The sequence below is a fragment of the Cupressus sempervirens genome, chromosome 9, assembly GCF_028749045.1.
Source record: "Cupressus sempervirens isolate cs-2001-9-10 chromosome 9, ASM2874904v1, whole genome shotgun sequence".
Lineage (NCBI taxonomy): Eukaryota > Viridiplantae > Streptophyta > Pinopsida > Cupressales > Cupressaceae > Cupressus > Cupressus sempervirens.
Genome location: NC_143126.1, coordinates 269,234,677 through 269,254,153, shown reverse-complemented (window position 1 = coordinate 269,254,153; position 19,477 = coordinate 269,234,677).

Below are 19,477 nucleotides of genomic sequence, written 5' to 3'. Positions count from 1 at the left end.
GGTTCTTTGCAACTTTTATCAACTTGTGAACATATGGATAGTACACATGATATTGGAAATGAAATAATAGATTACAAAAAATTTAAGACAGTGACATATGCTCTAAAAGATGGGAAATAGGGTAAAAGATGTGATTTAGTCATTGAAAAGATTCCAGTGTATGAGTTCATGAAGATTTTTCATGAAAATATTATTTATGAGTACACAAGGCATACACATAGAGCTCAATGGCTAGATTTGCAATTCAAGTTGTGCAAGGATATATTTCCACTAGATACCATTATTTTGGTTGTAGACTTTGCAGAGAACTACACACTACAACCACAAAATGAGGTGCAAGCAAAGTATTATAATTCTTAATAGGTTTCCATATTTGTTCGCATAACATTCATGCATTCACCTACAAGTACAAAAGATGACAGGAATATTTTGAGGGAGTGTCATTTTTACATTAGTGATGATTGATCACATTCTACGAAGTTTGTACATGGTTGTTTTCAACTATTTTATGAAGATTTGGCTAATAGGGGCATAACATATTGTCAACACATTATTTGGTCAGACAATTGCACATCTCAATTCAAGAATGCACGGATGTGCTATTGGTTGAATAGGATGCACAAGTTGTGTAGAATTCAATATATGTGAAATTTCACAGAGGCTGGTCATGGAAAGGGAGAGCACGATGGTGTAGGCACATGCATCAAAAGAGACTTAGCTTGTGAAGAACTAAAGTACAAAGATGGAGCAATATTGACAAATACAAAATCCATCATTCAGTGGTGTAATGCTACAATGGGTCTAGGTAAGGAAGGTGAGTCTATAGTTCATAGATTTTTTTGGTTGATAGATAATACTAACATTGCACCATATGAGGATTGTTGCACACTAATAGGATCTAATGAGTTGCACTCTTTTAGAATCTCTAATGCAGGTTCATAGAGTATCCACACATGAAAAATGACATGCTATTGTCCATCATGTACAAAAGAAAATTGGGATAACTATGAGTCAACTAAATGGGTGGACAAATGGGATATATAAGTTTTGGACCTTATTGGCACCTATCATCCCCCACAAGCACTAGAAATGGTAGAGATGGATTTGTCTATTGACTTTGACCACTTGTCTAATCTAGTGCAACTTGGTAATATATATATTTATATATCTTTGTAATTTCAATATGTAACTTTATAACTTTTACCTAAGTATTTTCTAAATTAATGACTGCATTTTATGCATTTTCCACTGCAGGTCATGTTTCTACTATTATTGCACCTTAAGACAATGAAGAAGGGATAGATTATTATTTATGTTGTTGTGTCCAAGCCAAACAAAAATTGGATCACTTGGTTATAGATGGTGAAGTTTTAGAGTACCATATCAATGTGGTGGTTGTAACTAACACATGGCTTAGATGATATTCTATGAAGAACCCTAACTTGTCATTATTCAAGGATTGGCAAATAGAGAGGAAGATTCTTCATTTTTCAAACCTTGTTGTCACATCAAATGTCCACTTGATAAAATATGGCGGGAAACTAAATAATAAAATTCTTTGGAAAGTTTGTGAGTTAGACCATGAGGCAATACTTGAGATATTAAAATGTAGAGCAGATCCAATTGGTCCATTAGATTGAATAGGGGAGAGAGAGAGAGAGAGAGAGAGAGAGAGAGAGAGAGAGAGAGAGTGGTCAATTACATCCAAATACAATGTTCCAACCTCTCCCTCAAGACTATCCACATGACAAGGTGGGTATTGTTATTATGTGTAAGTGATGAGATAAGTTTACATCACAGATTTTATGTTTTGATTTGTTTAGAATCTAGATACATTATTTGAATTTATATTAAATTCTTTAGTAGGAGCCATCTTCAAATTAGTCATTTGAATAAGTGAAAGTTTAGAATCTGTTGTTTAGATCAAAATGTAATGAAAGAACATGAAAATTATTAGAATGTGAATGCTTTGAGATGTAAAGTCATGATTGTGTGCATGTAACTAGAAACTTGAAACTGGTGAAAGCAAGGATATAATGGGAGAAGTTTCCAAAACTAATCAAGCCATTCAGTAAGCCACTTGATCATTGCTAGAAGTTCAAACAAATCATTCTTTGCATTTGTAACATTGTTACCAATAATGATATTATGACTAACATGCTTTTATCTTTTATTTTATTTTTTCATCTGTAATTATTTTAGATAAAATCCAAAACAAATTTATTTTTTAATCATAAACTTAGAAAATCCATCTTATAAATTTTTCATATATTGTTTATTTGGAAGCATTAAGACCAAAGTGTATGATCTTTGGTTTGCTCCTAGTCACAAGATTCAAGTTTTTAGCATATGTATGGGTTTAGGGGTCAAATACTTTAAGGATGACCATAGGTGGTTATGTTTGTTCGCTCTTATTCTTAAGATTGTAAGGTTGTGATTGTGTAGAAGAATCCACACCCTTAAGGATAATCATAGGTGCTTCATCAATTTTTGATTTTGTAGCCTTCCTTTTTTCCCTTTAGACATAATCATGTTTATGTTCTCACAAGTTGGCTTAATCATATGTAGTTGATCTTTTGCATCCTATTTTTCTTCTTGTTAATGCTTGGGTACTTGGGTTGATTGAAAACTTTATGATCAGTATTAGTCATGTGTCCATCCAACCTAACTTTCTTATCATCAATGAGATCATGAATGATGCATTTGAGTTTCATATAATTTGATGTAGAATGCAACAATGGAAGCAATGGAAGCACAACCTTAAGACCCAACCCCAAAATCAACACTCAAGATATTCAAAGGATTGAAAATTTGGTTTGTTTCACTTCAACAAGTGTATACCTCTACAAGGAGCTGCTATGATGGTTTTAAGACTTACCATACACAAGTATGACACAAAGAAATTTGACCCAAATCAAGCCTTTAAGGATAAGTTCCCTTAATATGGGTAAAATAGGGATTTTATAGTTCTAGGCCTCACAACTTCCACCATAGGCCAGAAACTACTTAGTCAGAATCCAACTAAGAAAAATCCACCATTGGTTGCACTCCCAACAACCCACAACACAAATTGCAAGGAAGGACCTCGAATCCTATTAGGTCTTTGATTTTTGCCACTAACTTCAAAACTTTCCAAGAGACTTAAGGAAAAAATAACACTTTCAAATACCCTTTTTCAAGTTCTCTCAAACCCCAAAGTTGTAGAGATTGACTCCACTCTAGCATATCATAACCTTGACTAAGTCCATAGGCCTAATTAGCTAGGTTAGACTTGGGTCTCAAAGCAAGAGTTTAGGAATGGGTGCATGGAGCCAAAACTCCACTTATAGAGTGTCCTACTAACTTAAAAAGGGATGATTTTTTTTATCACCAAGTCCTCAAAATTTCTCCATCTCTTTATCTAATTCAGTCTCCTTACAACTGGTCAAATACATGGTGATATTTGACCTAGGGCTTGCTCCCAAAATTCAATGCCTTCAACTCCTATTCTAAAACTACAAAAATATTATAGTACACATCCCTAACTTGCTTCATACAAGTGGAGAAGAAATTCCACTAGTGGATCAGCAAGTTAGGGCCATTTGAATGCCAAAACCCTGAAATTGAGGGTTTCTTAGACCAGCAAGCTTATAAATTTGATTACTTTTGAAAGAAAAAGGATAAAAACTTCAAACCATGACCAAAAGCCTTCAAACACAATAGCATCAACTTTTATATTAGAAAGGTCATCATCCACCTCTTATTCTTTCGTACTATACTTGCAAAATCTCAAGAAATTACATTGAAATAGGTATATTTTATTGATTTGAAAGAAAGTTTACAATTGGATCTTCCCTTTACCTATTTTCAAATTTATCCACCCTAAATAGGTTGTTTCCAACCATTCCACTCAACCATCAAATGGTTTGACCCATTGGGACTCCTAAACCAAAAAGTTGCTTAGCAAATTGTAAAAGTTGCTAACAACTTTTAAGCAACTTTTGCCGCTATAGCAGTAAATGTTGCATTAAAACTTGATTAACTCTTAGAAACCTTGTTAGGCTTCCAAACCCCTAAGACACACCTAGAAAAAAATGAAATGACTAACATATCATCCATTAGGACCAAATGATGCCCAAGGTTTATAAAAACACCAAGGAGTCTCGTGTCCTTAACAAAACGGATGGATCATAGGGAGATCATGAAATATATCTCCTAACCTTATTACAAACATATTGATCAATGAAAGTTAGGTGCTCTGAACCATAATTTTTAGTCTTATGACCCTTATTCCTATCATAGATGCAATAGTGATTCTCATTCCAAAATTTAGGCTTAACTTTGGGTTGATAAGGTTTATAGTTATATGGTGGTGTAATGATCTTATTTGATATCAAAGTATTAAACACTAGTTCAAGTGAGTCTCCTAGAGGTGTACAAGTGTGCCTAGATTTGGAAACCCATGATGGTTTACCTCTACTAGAGTAATTAAATTTGTTTTAGGCAATATTCTTGGAGAAGCATATTGTTTTGTATTTTGAATGTTATTGGCCAAGTTGATCACGTTAGGCTCCTTAAAAATTGGAGCATACTTGTAAGGAATTGGAAAATAGTTATTTCCTAAGATCATGCTACAATTAAGGCACAAGGTGGTTGATAAATATATCAATCTTTTTAGCTTTAGGGATTTTCCTTGGATATCATGAATAATACTTTCTCCATCACTGAAGAAAGAAAATAGAATATTTTTCTTGGTGTTGTTTGATGTTTCATAAGTCTAGCATAGTGATTGCATGTTGAATATTGTAGGGATAATGTTGAAAATACCTTTTTCCATTTTATCAAATGACATAAGTGGAGGACATAATTTTGTGAACCATTCCATACCTCGCCCACTAAGACTTCTAGAAAAAAAGGCTTATGAGATAAGTGAGTTCATGTAAGAATTTCATACTTAGTGCACAAAAATCCCTAATGTGATCATGAGGATCTCCACTACCATCATATTTTTCATACGTAAAAAATTCAACCTTACAAGTAAAAGGATACATTTATAAGTATTTGTCAAAAGGAAATAGACATATAGAATCAAGTGAAAAAGATGGCTTAGGTTTCTCTTGCTCATTTTTCATGTGTAACATATCCTTCATCATTTCTTCCATTTGTTTCATAACAACTTATAAAGCTAAAGGTTCCTCCTTTTGAATCAAGTTGTCAACATTGAGGTTGTGTATAAATTTTACTTCTTGAGAGGATAAGTGCATGAAGTATTTATCTTTTTCTTGATCCAAGTTCAATTTCATGAGCTTCTATTAATATTTATTTTGTTAAAATTGTAAGATCTCTTCCTTAGTGATTTCTGGATCTAGATCATTATCTTGTGAACCATGTCTAATATGTTTTGACCTTTGGGGTAAAAGTGAACAATGTCTAGAAATTTAATTGGTAAATTATTGAGAAAATTGTTATGCTTCTTCTATATAGGCTTGTTTTCCTCATTAGGTATGCTATAACCATTTGTCTACCATCCTAGATAGGAGTTTGTCAATCCTCTTTTCATTTTCCTCCCTAGATAATGTCAATGAGACACTATTTTCAAATCTAGATAAAGACACTTACTAGTATAGACCAAAAATTAGAAATACCAAGTATATGTTTCCCTAACCAGCCAAGAACAACTTTGAAGTTTTAGAGGCTTCGAACAACTATCATTTGATGACAGTTACACTATGGGCCACTTTTTAGGCATAAAATATTTTCTTCTTGCATCTTTCTTTATATTTTTTTATAACATCAAGAAAATAAAATGAATATTAGGATACCCATTTTGTTTCTCTATAACATATCAAAAGATAAGGTATGGTTGTTTTGGGCCAAGTCTCTTCTGTTACACTATGGGCCACTTTTTAGGCATAAAAACTCCTCAATTTACAAAGGATCTATATGGAATAATCATCACCCAACCATAAAAATTGGTAAAGTATCTTAATATGATCCTAAAGTTAGGATTCTTTAATTTTATTGAACTCATCAACTCCCTATATGTGCTTTTTATGAAACCCTCAAAAAACAAGGCACAAAACTAGGGCCTCTTCAAATCTAACCAAGAAATCACTTCTAGGACCTATTAGTTGATCATACACTACATTTATGATGATTAATTTTACTATTTTACATAAAAAAGTGGCGTCATTTAGGTAGATCTTCTGTTGCTATACCTATGGCATCAAATTTAATGCATTTTCATGCACCCTAGTACTCCAAATTTGTCTAGTTGGATGATCATTGGTGCCAGGCACCAAGAAAAATAGATAGGTGTCATCCTAGTTTTGAATTAGGAAGAAGGTTGCAAAATGATGTAATAAGACCCAAGATGTAAGGTCAATTGGACTCTAGGTGCCATTATCAACGAAAGTGCCAAATTGAACCAAGGCGTAAAAAAATGAGCAATATAGGTGATTTTTCAAGGTAAAAATTATTTTTATGTTTCTTAGAAGTTTATAAAGGTCCTTAAGGTCACTGGGTTAAGTTTTAGGTGTCTAGGAGTTAAGATGCCAAAAATTGCAAAAAATTGCAAAAGTTGTCAAAGCAAATTGCAAAAATGTTGACAACTTTGCAATTTTGTTGAAAAACCAAGTGTACATTACAACCACCATTTAAAATGTGTTTATAACCATTGAAATGGAATAATATATGTATGAGATTACTGTCTATGCCTCATTGGGTTATGGTTATACATATTTGATGTCTTTTGAAGCAATAAAAACCTAATTTTCTGCCATTTTTCCTATGTTTTACTATTGTACAGATGTGTATGAATTGGCACATGTGAAAATTTTATGTTATTGGATAGGTATTTGAAGTATCTTTCATTTTCATTTTGTTTGAGGTTTTGATCTATTCAATTGTGAAAGATATTGTCATTTTACTGAGGGCTACCTGGGTAAACCTGCAAATTGACTAGATTGCACTTATGACCATCTAACTTGCAATCCAACAGCGAGATCTTGATTCCATTTGGTGGGAAGAAATTTAGGGGTGTATTATTACATATGGAAAAATTTTAGCGGCAGAAAAGTTGGTTTACTATTTTTGCTTGTAGGCCCTAGGTTAAGCATCATCATGTGTTCAGCCCAATTTTGAAGAGAAATTAGTGTAAAACTCTCAAACATGTTGTAATGACCAAGGTGAAGGGTGGAATGGATTTTTTAAATGGTGATAAAGAGTCCCAAGTGGTTTTTTTGATTCTACAAAGCATTAATATATAGATTGGAAGAAGTTGCAAAGAAAGAAATTTAGTTTTCAAATCATTTTGACTATTGTTTGCATGCTACATGAAATGCATGAACTTTTAGACCATATATGATATATTTTTGATATAGAGCTTTGAATCATTTTTCTTTTTCTTTTGGTCTCATTGTTCTACATGTTTTCTAACTCAAGTTATTGCATTTTTAGTGAAACTAGGTTTTTAGGACAACATTTTGGTGCACATAGCAAAAATGGGCCTCTAACTACAATTTTCTTGGTTAAAATTTCATGCCCACTTGGGAAATGGTAGTTAGTAGAGTCATTTTTAGGATTCCAAGGTTTCAAGACTAGAGGATGTGTTTTGTGATTTTTCCAATCAAGCCCTATGTCAAGTACCATGAAGGATTTGACCTCTTGTAGCATGTTGATTTGTGAATGACAGGAGTTTGGGAATTGGTGAAGGGCTGAGCATTTGGAAATAAGTTATTTTAGTTTTTTCAAACCTTTTATAAGTAGTAGAAATTGAATCAAGTGAAAAATGTAAACACTAAACTTTTTGAGCAAACTTGCATTGTTGAAAGTTGTAAAAGTTGCTCAAATTCACAACTTAGTGAAAAAAGGGTCGTGGGATCAAACTATCTATTCCATTAGCTTCGAGTGGTTGGGTAAATCCTATCCCCAAGCTTGTCCCATCTCATTGAGAACTCAAAATTTTTTAGGCATGCTAAACCAAAACGTCCCTAAGGGTCACTAAATGCCATAGGGCAGCGATCTTTGACAGGCCATATCTCGGAGCTCGTGCAAGATATGGATGAGATTCTAGATTCTATAGGACCATGTTGCAGAGACCTACAATATAATATCTCACTTTTTAGAGACCTTGATCCATTTTGATTTTGTGATGCCATCTTGGGTGATGCTAAAACTTGAAATGTTGGCCAGTACAAAGTTGACAACTGCCAAATCTCCCTCACCATTCATCATGGAATCAAAATATCTATTCCATTAGCTCCAAGTGGCTTGGTAAAGCCTAGCCCCAAGATTTTCCTATCTCATTGAGTGCTCAAACATTCTCAAGCATGCTGAACCAAAGTGTCCCTGAGGGTCACTAAATGCCATATGGCAGCAATCTTTGATGGGGCATATCTTGGAGCTCATGTGAGATATGGATGCAATTATAGGTCCTATAGGACCATGTTGGGGAGACCTATAATAACCTCTCTCACTTTTTGGAGATCATACTCTATCTTAATTTTGTGATGCCATCTTGGGTGATGTTAAAACTTGTCATGTCGGCTAGTACAAAGTTGGCCAACTCCCAAATCTCTCTCATCATTTTTCGTGGGATCAAACTATCTATTTCGTTAGCTCTAGGTGGCTGGGTAAACCCTAGCACCAAGCTCATTCCATCCCATTGAGTGCTCAAACATTCTTAAGCATGTCAAATTGAAACATCCCTAAGGGTCACTAAATACCATAAGGTAGTGATCTTTGACAGGGCATATCTCAAAGCTCATGCAAGATATAGATGCAATTCTAGGTCCTATAGGACCATGTTGTAGAGACCTACAATAGTATCTCTTTCTTTTTGGAGATCTTACTCCATTTTGATTTTGTGATAGACCATCTCGGGTGATGCTGAAACTTGTAGTGTTGGCTAGTAAAAAGTTGCCAACTGCCAAATCTCCCTCACCGTTCATTGTGAGATCAAACTATCTATTCTATTAGTTTTGGGTGCCTAGGTAAACCCTAGCCCCAAGCTTGTTCTATCCTATTGAGTGCTAAAATGTTCTTGAGCACGTCTAACCAAAACATTCCTAAGGGTCTCTAAATGCCATAGGGCAACGATCTTTGATGGGGCATATCTCAGAGCTCGTGCAAGATATGGATACATTTCTAGGTCCCATAGGACCATGTTGTGAAGACCTACAATAACTTTTCTCACTTTTTGGAGATCTTACTCCATTTTAATTTTGTGATACCATCTCGAGTGATGTTGAAATTTGTAGTGTTGGCCAGTAGAAAGTTCTCAACTACCAAATCTCCCTCACCATTTGTCATGGGATCAAACTGACTATTTTTTTAGCTCTAAGTGGTGGAGTAAACCCTAGCTGCAAGCTTGTCTCATCCTGTTGAGTGCTCAAACATTCTCAGGCATGCTGAACCGAAACATCCCTAAGGTTCACTAAATGCCATAGGGTAGCAATCTTTGATGGAGCATATCTTAGACCTCATGCGAAGTATAGATGCAATTCTAGGTCCTATAGGAATGTGTTGTAGAGACCTACAATAACCTCTCTCACTTTTTGGAGATCTTACTCCATTTTTATTTTGTGATGCCATCTTAGGTGATGTTAAAACTTGTAGTATTGACTAGTACAAAGTTGCCAACTACCAAATCTCTCTCACCATTCATCATGAGATTGAACTATCTATTCTATTAGCTGTAGGTGGCTAGGTAAACCCTATCCCTAAGCTCATCCCATCCCATTAAGCACTCAAACATTCTCGGGCACACCAAACCAAAATTTCCCTAAGGGTCACTAAATGCCATAGGGCAATGATCTTTGATAGGGTATATATCAGAGCTTGTGTGAGGTATGGATGCAATTTAAAGTCCTATAGGACCGTGTTGTAAAGGCCTACAATAACCTCTCTCACTTTTTAGAGATCTTACTCTATTTTGATTTTGTGATGCCATCTCGGGTGATGCTAAAACTTGTAGTGTTTGCTAGTACAAAGTTGCCAACTTCCAAATCTCTCTCACCTTTCGTCATGGGATAGAGCTATTTGTTCCATTAGCTCTAGGTGGCTGGGTAAACTCTATCCCCAAACTCATCCCTTCCTATTGAGCGTTCAAATGTCCTTGGGCACGCTGAACCGAAACATCCCTGAGGGTCACTAAATGCCATTGGGCAGCAATCTTTGATGGGGCATATCTTAGAGCTTGTGCAAGGTATGGATGTGATTCTTGGTGCTAGAGGACCATGTTGTGTAGACCTATAAAAAAATCTCTCACTTTTTGAAGATCTTACTCTGTTTTGATTTTGCGATGCCATCTAGGGTGATGCTAAAACTTGTAGTGTTGGCCAGTACAAAGTTGCCAACTGCCAAATCTCTCTTATATTTCATCATGGGATTGGGCTGTGTATTCTGTTAGCTCTAAGTGGCTAGGTAAACACTAGCCCCAAGCTTCTCCCATCCCATTGAGCACTCAAACATTCTCGGGCATGCCAAACTGAAACATCCCTAAGGGTCACTAAATGCCATAGGGCAGCAATCTTTGACTGTGGCAACTAGATATGTCATCTCATCCAATGATGGAGACTCATAATATCCTATAGGGAATCCTTATTATTAAGTTTAGATTCAACAACCTCTTCCCCTCCTAAAATAATGTAGTTAGAAATTTAACACCTAGTGCATAGAATTTGGACTTGAGGATCTTCTGATGAAAGGAATTTACACAGACTTTCCATTTGGTTGGAGTGTCACAATTTCCTTACCCACTAGTATAGTATCTTGGGATCAATCCAATTTAACTTTTCCTCCTAGGTCCCTATAGAAACTCTTTCTTGACATGTCCTTACTAACTAGGATATTAGCAAATGTAGTGAGTGTGATGAAAAACTTTTTAAATCTTTGTAGTAGTGTAACTATCAACATCTCTAGAAAAATCCTTAAATCTTTATCAAAATACTAATTTCCATGAGAAAAATGACATGGTATTAAACTTAATATTTATGTTCATTTCTAGGGCTTTGTGGTAGGGTTGAATAAAGTGGAATCATTTCCTATGTAGATGGAATAAGTAAAAGAATGTCAAGTGGCAAAGTATGATCATGACAATCTTTAAAATCACTTTGACTCTTCTTCCAACTAAGCATGACAATAGTGCTCAGTCCAAATAAGTGAAAAAGTACATGTGAGAAGCCTATGCAGTAGTTATGTGCAAATGAAATAGAGGTGTCCAATTGAGATCAATGATTGATTAAAGTATAATGAAAAAACATCTTAAAAGCTAGTTTACTACTATATCACATAGATTATAGTCATATGGTAAAAAGCATGGAGAAACTTTATGGTAGAGATATATAAGAACTAATTTAATGGATCATATGATAGCAAATTTAACAAAAAATAAGACATAGTGAGACAACAATCTTAATAGATCTAGTAATCATGTGTAATAGAGTAAACGGCATTTAGTATTGTTTATAGTAGGAGTAATAAATTAAAATGTTTCAAGGATCTTTAAACAAAACACCTGGTCATGTACATCCAAGATGACTCACAATCAAATACTACAATGAGTTGTAAAGTTGTGAGTTAGTTCATAAAGGGATAACCACAAAGGAAAAATCATAGTTCTAAAGCTATGAAGAGGAGCTCCAAATGCCATTTAGGTGGTGGTAGGTTGGTAGTTTGAGGAAAATTATTATCTACTCCTATTTTTTCACTGTTGAACTTTATTAGAATATATTTACAAGTTTCCCCTAGCATGAACTGAGAATTCAACAAAGGCTTTCAAATATTGTTTGCATACATGTTAGTGCACTACTGATATATGGTGATTTTGAGGCTACACTATATCAATATATTATTATATTGTTATGAAAAATGGTGATCTAATGAATAAGAACCTAACAAATCTATAGGCCCAAAGATGTGCAATTGTCATAGCATTAAGGATAATACATTGAAATAGTGAGGTTTTCCCTTTGGAGAATATGACAGTTATAACATTATGGCAATAGTAGTGTTAAAGAAAATGACAATAGGTGCTAAAAAATTCATGGCCTAAATGAGCAAAGGGATTCCAAAAGATGTCAAAACAATGAAGTTCATGGTTGTCTTATTGGTGATGTGAAAGATGATTTGTATAGTAGACAAAGTGCCAAATTCAAGAAGTTAATGAACAAAAAGATTTAGGAAAATAATTTGTCATAGATGAACATGGGACATGCATCCCATTATCTTAAAGCACTGGCATAATACATTTTAAAGGATATTAATGCCATGAAAGTAGAGCCTTAAGCTAGGAGACATGGATTGAATGAGGTCAAGAAATAGATATATGAAAGTTCTATGTAATAGCTAAAAAGATTAGATACTTGTAGCCTCTATATTCACCATGCATTAGTTATAGTTTATGACCAAGTTTTGAAAGGTTTTGTAAATTTCTTCAAAGGTACCTGTCTGTTGCCAGTTTTGGAGTCATTTATCATGAAAGGGTTGTAAGTCTTGTCTACTATGGAAATTAAATGGTCTTCTATATTTCAAGGCTACAGACCCTAATGTATTATATTATGCAAGCAAGGGCCCTAAAAGTGAGTGCAAAGAATTCTTTGACCAAGCCCTAGGTGAGCTAGGGACTGTCAACAAAGAAAGAGCTCTTGAGAGAAAATTTGAAGAATGAAGACTTTCCCTTATAAGGGATTGAGGAGGGATATGAGGAGGTTTTAACTTGTCGAGGAGGAGTCTTGATGACATGTGGAAGGTGTCTTAAAAGTGGGGACAACATGCAGCCAAGAAAACCCTACCAAACCCTCAATTTTTCTATTTTTGTTGTACGACCTCTACGCACCCTAAGGCCCTAAAAATCCTTGAGCATGGATCCTATGTATCAATTATTCTTAATTCCAGAGGTGTTCAAACTCTAATACAAAGGAGCTATTGGCCCTAGAAATCTAGGTGGAGGCCTAATTAGGGTCTCTCCTTGTAGCCCTTATGTGAAGAAATCTTGGAATCGGGTACAAACCCATTGATGTTATCAATTCAAGCATAGTACAAGTGTTCCAATAATACCTTAGGACATCATGGAAACCTTGGTTGGACTAGGGAGTTCTATGGTACCCTAGTAGACCTATAAAACCTTTGGAGGGATATTATTCCTAGAAGAGTAAGGGAGTGATGCCACAAGTTTGGATTAGTTAACCTGGTGAGGAGAATGGGCAAGGTCAGGGGATGTTCTAAGTAGAAAGAGATCCTATAGACCACATAGGTGTACAGAAAACACCAAGATCCACATATAATATACAAGGTTGCATAGGGATGGGGGTACTTGGGGTACTTAGGGTACATGTATGGGTATGGGTACATGTACAACTATTTTTTACAATAGGGGACGGGGGTACTTGGGTATGCAATTTTTTTTTTAAAATTGTACTTTTTTATTTATAAAAAACTTGAATTTATGAGTCATGACAATGATTTTTCAAATCAAGAATAGTGATAAAGTTTGCAAATGTAATATATTGTTTTTAGTTTCAGATTTGTTATATGTTTGTAATAATAACCTATGATAAATGTTTAGATGCATAACATAGAAGGTAGGGCTTAAAAATGAACAAGAAGATCATAAATCATATGACAATGACATATTGAAAATGATAAATTTTTGGCTTTAACACTAATAAAGTTTATTGTTGATTAATATTGTATCAAAGTTTCAAACTAATTAGGTATCGAATTAAGCTTGATAAACAAATAATAGAGAAGGAAAATTGTAAACATGAACAAGATCATAAATCATATGATGATGACATATTATAAATGATAAACTTATGGTTAAATAGTGATAAAGTTTATCATTAATCAATATTCTATCAAAGTTTTGAACTGATTAGGTATTAAATTAAGTTTGATATGTAATGCCCCACCCGGAGATCCTTGGAAACAAGGATGAAATGCAAGCCAAGAATTTTTATTTTTTTTACAAGCATGAATGCACATGACAACATCATACAAGGATCACAACGATTGCAACGGAAGACTTCACCACAATCTTGGCAACCAACAAATCTCCAAATGCCACTACCAAATTGACACAAGAAAACATAAGCCAACAATGACCACGAACAAGATGAGGGCTCGAAGAAATGACCACACATCAACAAAACACCAGGCTGGGGTAAAATACAAAATCCTAAAATTTGGCTAAGCCTGAAATCCTGAAGCTCTAAAAATTGGCTAAGTCTGGATTTCTGAAGCCCTAAAATTTCCTAGAATCTTTATCTTATCTCTAAGAGGTTTGAAACCTATCTCAAAAGATTTGTCACATATATTAAAATATATCTTAAGTATAAGGAATTAAATATACGTCAACTTATACTTCAATGATATATTTTAAACCCCTAAGGACTACAACAAAAACACACAAAAAGGATTTGAAAGAAAACAACCAAAACCAAAAAGAAACAACATAGGGTTGAAGAACACCAAAAAGGGTATCCAAAACAACTCTCAAAAAGTTTAGATCAAATCAAAAAGTGCCCACTGCCGGCCCGAGCAGGTTTTTACAAAACCTGTGCGATACTTTTTTACAACCCTAACAAGTATCATGTGACATTTCTAAAAAAGGAGGGTGACACTTTCAAAGTTTGAGTGATACTTTTCTCAAGGGCGTGCGATACTTTCAAGGTATTGTACAAAATTTCTCCAAAGGAGGTGTGATACTTTCTAGTATTGCATGACATTTCTCCAAGAGGCATGTGATACTTTCTAGCATCGTACGACATAGTTTCTATGGGCATGTGATACATTTTTATGTTGCACCATGCTGATAAAATGTCACCCATAGAAACACAAAAAAACTTAAGGAAAACACAAAAGGGAAAAAATAGAGAAAAACTGAGTTCAAAACCTCCACACTGGAGAGTACCAGATCCACATAGTTCGAGGAGTGAACACTTGAGTGCATAATCAACAAGATACCATGATCAAGAAGGAGATACATATATCCAACTAAACTATAGCAGAAAAGAACATACTAAAAGAAACATCACAGTGAACAGAGATAATATCATAATAACAAAACAACCAAATTAAGTACATGGTTCCTCCTAATTGTCAATAGCATCATAAGACCATCATGGATCCTAGCCATCCCCCACGTGTAACATCCCAAGCCACTGATCAGATCGTCGGTACTATCACAATAGGGATGTCACTACTAAACATGCTACCAACATAGGCATAAGGAAATCTAACATGCTAATAGTAAAGCATTAGATAATCCTACAAGTAGATAACATCACCTATTACATGCTAAACATCAATAAGAAATAGATATGCCACTATAGCAATTCACATCATCTAATCATATGCTAAACATCATAATATGGGAATGCGTCAAATAAACTAACATCATCTAAACATGATATCCAAGCATTCCAATCAAAGCATAAATCACAAGAAAGCATACTCCAAAATCCGAAGCATCAAGAGAAAACATCCAACAACGGTTGCACTAGGACAAGAGACTATCTCTATACACCGATCCCTAGCAGTGGTGAAGGTAGGTATGCCTCCCAACCACATGGAACCCGTAGGTCCACACCTGTCGTGCTGATGCAGATAATGATCCAACCACAACCACACATAAAGCACAACATCCAAGGATAACACTTATGCCAGACAGTATGATGGTTGCAACCAAGAACCTAAGACAATGCAAAGAGTACAGGTCCTGGTCAAACACTCAATAGGCTACTAAGTAGGGAATGACATCATGGAGAGTCACTTGGCATCGAAAAGCCTAAGCTTGGATCATGAAGATTCAAGATCCCTCAACAGAATGGCTTGACACATCATTTTATTATCTTTAAGTTTTATTACCATACACACATTTTCTTTAGTTATCACTTAATCAAAGCTCCTCTTAGCCATACCTATGGCGTCATGATCATTGGGCTACGAGATAGAAGCCCCCTCCATATGCTACCCTACCCTACCCATGCTCATCCTATGAAAAGTGCATGCGGGCATGCATGCTCCCATCCTGACCCCAATGATCATAACTTCTAGAAGTACCAAGAAAGATCGGGCCTCGCAAGTCACCCGAAAAATGTACGCACATGTACTCATGTGTGGTGCACCACCATCATGAAGATCAAAACACAAGGACAAGATGCGAACACAATGCAAAAGATAACACCCAACTAAAAGCAACATAGGAAGGATGGATTCTACACAAATCTCAAAGCCAATAAAACCATACATCATGAAATCACTCTACCAGCCTCAATCCAGAAGTATGGATTCTACACAAATCCCAATGATGTAGCAAGACCAAACATCTTGGACTCACTCGACCAGCCTCAATTCTAGAGTATGGATTCTACATGAATCTTAACATCCACAAAACAAAAGCAAAGGTCTACAAGAAACAAAAACACCAGGTATAAAATCACTCAATCGAACACAATGTCAGGAGTATAGATGCAACATGTATCCCAATACAACATAAAATTGCAACAGTGGTCTGATTGATATCCAAATGGATCATCCAGGTCCACAATGCACATTGTGCCAATAAAACTCAAGAAAATAGAGTGGCACACAAAATGAGGCAAAAATCCCAAATTTTGGAAAAATTACAAAATTAAAACCCATTTGACCTTTGGGCACAAAAACCCCAAAAATCCAAAAATAAACAAATTTAGACACCATATGCAAAAATGGCCAGCATAACGGTGTAAAACCCCAAACCCTCATCTCAAAAAATAGGGAAATGTTCATACCCAACCAACTAGGTAGAACTAACATACAGAAATATAGGAGAATGCTAGTTCTTAACCTCCAAACAAATAGCTACCAAAAATAGAAGCAAAAACAGAGCTGCAACAATAAAATGGGAAAGCCCTACCTCACAGCTAAAAGGGCAAAATAGAAATCTAAACTAGAAAATCAAACACTCATAGAAGTGGGTGAAAATCACAGCAATCTAAGGTTTCCCCGAGCTGAATCCAACGAGCTCAACCTCACAATGATCCCACACCTGTAGCTCCCACAATGAACAAAATAATAAATCCTCATGAAGAAGATTTTGGGTTTTACTCTCAAACTTTCTAATTCAAAAGTGAGAAGTGAGGAATTAAATTCCTCTTTAGATATTTATTCACTTTTTGAGTGAATAATTGATTAGGGAAAATAACAAGCCAACCTAGTTAAACCCTGAATCCACCCAAACAAAAATAGGCTATTCCTATAAATCAGAATTCATCTCTGGAAAAGCTACTAGAAATTTTAAAAAATCAATTTAAAAGCCCAAAAACCCAAAAACACATAAATATCTTAATAACTTTTGTGACAATGCAAAACTCTAAATGCACAAACACGCTCACTGGTGTAATCACATAATGCAAATGAGTTCAGATTTAATAATCACCAAAAGGTTAATATAAACATTTAAGATAAGGATACGTTGACCATACAAGTATGACATTGGTAAAATATGAATAGCTAAATCACTAACTCCATATGCCACTACCAGGGATATAAATCCTGCACACTAAACAACATGATCAAGTGCAATTGCATATAATAACATAGCCAAAGCAATAAATGCATTAAATCACCTAATTTAACCATTTATTTAATTATATTAAAATAATCTATTTACATCACTCACATTCGCATAAAGCATAATAGTGCAAGAATGAAGTAAATAACCATAGCATTGAATCCATCACCTAGCATAATCAGAGGTATGTCCAAATACCAGATAACCAAATATCATCATAAAACACACTTTCATCTCAAAATGGCATCATCATGCAATATGATCAAATGAACAACATAGTAGTCTAAAATCTATAATACTGAAATCAAAGTATAACATCTGACCCTCGGTTCCTCTCAAATGTAAATCATCACATAAGTAAAAAATATCCCTCTAATCAGAAATATAACAAGGTAAATGTCTGCAACACATAACCAAATAATCCAACATGAATAATCCATTCTAATTACTTAAGAATTTAATAATGATTGTTTAAACAACATAATAAGGCACTTAAAACACATAAGTGAACATAGTCATAAACATGACTACCCAATGCTATAGGAACCTAGTCTAGTGTAGCATGGTACAAAGTACATAGTGCAATCTCTGCACATAGCTCAAGGTAATCATGGAACAACATCACAATACCACATCAATCCTGGTAAGCACTAGCACAAACCTCAGTGAACCATAAATCAAATCATAATCTCATAGATCAGTCAAAAACATAATCAAAGCAACTAATACAAAAACATAAATCTAAACACCTCAATGGTGTAGACCACTCATGGTCACAATCATGACCCATCACAACGAAAGATCAACAAGGTTGCATCCATCAGGATGACTTACAGAAGTCAAATGGGAGAGGCACTACATGATAAACAACGAGCTGATACACAAACAAAAAACCAAAAAAAGTAATCTAAAATCTCAATCAAGGTCCTTAGCTATGTTGGTCTCCACCGAGTACCCGATACTTGGGATACATGTACCTAGTACTTGGGTATGTGGGTATGAGTACTAGGGGTGTAGGTACAAGTACCATGCAACCTCATAATATATTATGATAACAAATAATGTCATACATGAATAAACATATAATATATTATGATAACCAATAATGTCATACATGAATAAACATATAATATATTATGATAACCAATAATGTCATACATGAACAAACATATAATATATTATGTCAACCAATAATGTCATACATGAAGGAACATATAATATATTATGATAACCAATAATGTCATACATGAACAAAAATATAATATAAAATGATAACCAATAATGTCATACATTAACAAACACATAATATATTATGATAACAAATAATGTCATACATGAACAAACATATCATATATTTACCAATAATGTCATAAGTCTAATAATTTCATGCATCAAATAAATGTCATACATCAAATATAAAATGTCATATATACATCAAATGTATATCGAATATGTCCACTGACATAAAATCCAACATACATGTTTGTTGATGCCTATACATGTATGTCTATCAACCATATCTTCTCCTTCCCATGAGGGGAAGGAAACAAATCTCTAGAGGTATTTGGTTGTTGTGTGGAGGGAGATGATGGTGATGATGGGGTATTCCTCACACGCTCACTCATCCTCTTGTTGAGGCTCTTCTCTAACTTGACCTAATGCAAACAAAGTAGATATGAATCAATAATTATTATACATTGAAATAAAATATGTGTACACACAAAAGTAATTATTTTCTTATTGGCATCAAATAGTCACTCGGTGAGTCCACCTCGAAGGCTCATGGACGATCGGGTGTAACAAGACCCTACCAAAATTCAATCAATATAATCACTTATAAATAACATTATAAATTTTGACCCTAACTATTATAAACAACAACTAAAACCAAGAAAATTCTTTCATACCTTAGTCAATGGCTATGAACTAGCCATTGCTACA